This window comes from Capsicum annuum, unplaced genomic scaffold (genome assembly GCF_002878395.1).
Source record: "Capsicum annuum cultivar UCD-10X-F1 unplaced genomic scaffold, UCD10Xv1.1 ctg1000, whole genome shotgun sequence".
Taxonomy (NCBI): Eukaryota; Viridiplantae; Streptophyta; class Magnoliopsida; order Solanales; family Solanaceae; genus Capsicum; species Capsicum annuum.
In genome coordinates, this window is record NW_025814914.1 from 503,132 (window position 1) to 505,961 (window position 2,830).

The 2,830-nt window shown below is 27.9% G+C and overlaps 1 long non-coding RNA gene across 1 annotated transcript; it reads right to left on the reverse strand.

Moving 5' to 3' along the window:
* Positions 1 to 1,491, reverse strand: LOC124890020. The gene is made up of 2 exons (XR_007048906.1): positions 860 to 1,491; positions 1 to 130 (listed from the first exon to the last, which is right to left on the reverse strand). It is a non-coding gene; the product is annotated as an uncharacterized LOC124890020 (long non-coding RNA).
* Positions 1,492 to 2,830: the final 1,339 nt, after the last annotated feature.

Genomic DNA, 2,830 nt, shown 5'->3' on the forward strand with positions numbered 1-2,830 from the left:
TGCCCGTCCAACGCCCCAAAAAATAAAATTTCACTATGATAGTATTTGTACAAGTATAAAAATATAAAAATACAAACACAAAATTTAAGGTCTTCTTTGCATGCCATTCCCAACGAGTATTCCCAATAATCTGTATAAACATTTCTAATAACAAAGTTAGTAACAAATAACTAATTACAAAATAAATTATAAAGGTATGTGTGCATATATGTATTTAAAAGTATAATTTTTGTTAAAAAGCGGGCTCAGATAAATTTTTAAAGAAAATTATAAAAATTTCATCATTGCCCGAATTAATTTATTTTATTACATATTTATATACGTAATATCCGTCTCTTTGTTTGCAAAGGCCTCAAAAATCGATGAAAAATTTCTTCATCGTCCAAGTGTCGATCCTTGATATAAAATAATAAATTTGAGAAAATAACATCCGTCTTTTATAATGGAATGGCCTCAAAAATCTAACGGAAAGATAATGTCATTGGTCATATCAAATTAATACCAACGATAACAACATATCTTGAAAGGATAAATTAATCAAAACAATAATTGACACAATACAACTCAAATAGGATAATCAAAACTGCAAACAAAATTTAACAAAAGAAAAAATCTTACAATATAATAATTAAATAAACTAAAGCCACAAATAACATAAAGCTATTAAAGTAAATTGTTAATAAATGTCAATACAAATAAAGAAACAATTAGTAAATAGAGTCAACAATTCAAAACTAAGCCGAAACCATACGAAACAGAGGCACTTACTGAAAAATATTATCAATCACCACAAAATTCAAAAATATCAATTTAGATTATAGAACAAAATGACACGGGCAATTCAATAAAAGAGACGTACCAACAATTTAACAAAGAAATAGAATAACTTCAAATTGCGATGTCATATTTTGTATTGTCATAGTATTGTCGCCCAGATCTGAAAAACTGATAAATAAACCGACAATGGCTCATCATTTCCGATTGAGTTTAGCCGGAATCTGACATGGGTTTGTTCTTGGTTGGCCGAAATAGTGATAAGGAAGAGAAGGTGGTGGTTTGTGGTGGTGCAGCTATTTTAGCGGTGTTGGGTGGCGCGTAGCGGTGGTACGGTTGAATCTCGCCGGCCACGACCTTCGGCAAGGCAGCGCAAAAAAGGAACAACGAAAAGAGGAAAAATTGGTGGTGTTTTGCTAGAAAGGGAGACAAGGGGTGGCACTGATGGTTTCTTGGTGATTGTCAAAGTGGTGAGGCAAAGGAAGGGGGATTCCACCGAATCACCGTTGGTTCGCCGGTGGCGGTTTAAGGCTTTTGGGGAGTGAGAGAAAGAGAGAGAAAAAGGGGAGAAAAAGAAAGAAAAAGAATGGTGGAGAAGCAATAGTTTTTGTGTGTATGTGTGGTCTGAGTATTTTGTGTTTATATGTGTGGAGGTATATTTTTGTGATAAAAAGAAAGGAGATAAAATCAGTAGGTAGTTGAAAAATGCATCTCAATAATTGACCCCTTTTTCTTTATATTATAAATAAAAGTGACCCCATGTTTAACCAAAAAATAAAAATTGACCCTTTCTTGTCTTCTTAAGACTCTTCTCAGCCGTAGGTTATTGTTAGAGTTAAAACAATTTACTTATAATTAATTAATTATGCGAAGACCATTTAAAAATAGAGAAGCTTTTAGAAAAATTAAAGAATCTTTAATTAGTAACTATTCAGAATATATAAGTCTAAATAAAACAAAAGAAAATCCACAAAAATTAGCCTACTTAATTACATTAATATCTAGTATTGAATCAAAATTAATAACACATTTAAAATCCAGAAGAATAAAACATATACCACCTAATTATGATAAAATTAGATTTAGATATCCACCAAGATATTAGAAATATAATTAAAATGAATAAAATACAACAATATAAAGAACTAAAACAAATTATCTCTGAAAAACGTAAAGAATTAAAAATAAGAATAGAAAGACTACATTATAATATATTTGCCGGAGTTAGTAAAAATTCAATAGATACACAAAAAGATGAAATATCAAAATTAGAATCACAAATAAATAGTTTAGAATATGTATATCAACATGAACTATTCACAATAAAATGAATAAAGAAGAATTTATAATAGATGAAAAAATATATGAAAACTACGAAGGATCAAAAATAAAAATAGTATTTTCTAATCTAGGACGAAGATATAAGAAAATAGGCGAACATTTATATCTAATGTTAGAAAAAGAAGAATTAAAATTAGAAGATAAATTAACAGCAATGGTAAGAATAGAAAAAGAAAATGAAGAGATAGATAGGAAAAAAGAAATAGAAAAAATAAGACAACACACTACGGAAGAAATACGAAAAATAGAAGAAACCAAAAATAGTAGAATTGCTGAATTAGAAAAAGAATTACAAATGTTAAAAGAACTGTATGAACAAAGACAAAAAGAAAAAGAAGAAAAAGATAGAGAACAGAAATTACTAAATGAGATAAATCAATTTAAGGAAAAATTAGAAATAAAAAACGAAGAATTAGAAATAAATAATATAGATATTGAAGAGACAGATAATTATGAGTCCGAAGATAGTGAAACATATACAGAAATATTAACAAATACAAAAAATTTAGAAATCAATGAAGAACAAAAAGAAATTAATGAGGAAAACTTAGAAAATACCCACACAGAAATAAATACTCTTGATAAAAAAGAAAAAGGAAATATAATACCTAAAACAACAGAAACAAGAAAATCCATATATTATAAGAATAAGTTTAAAAAATATAATGAATATGATAAATGGATACCAAAACAAATAGTGAATAAAAATTATAAC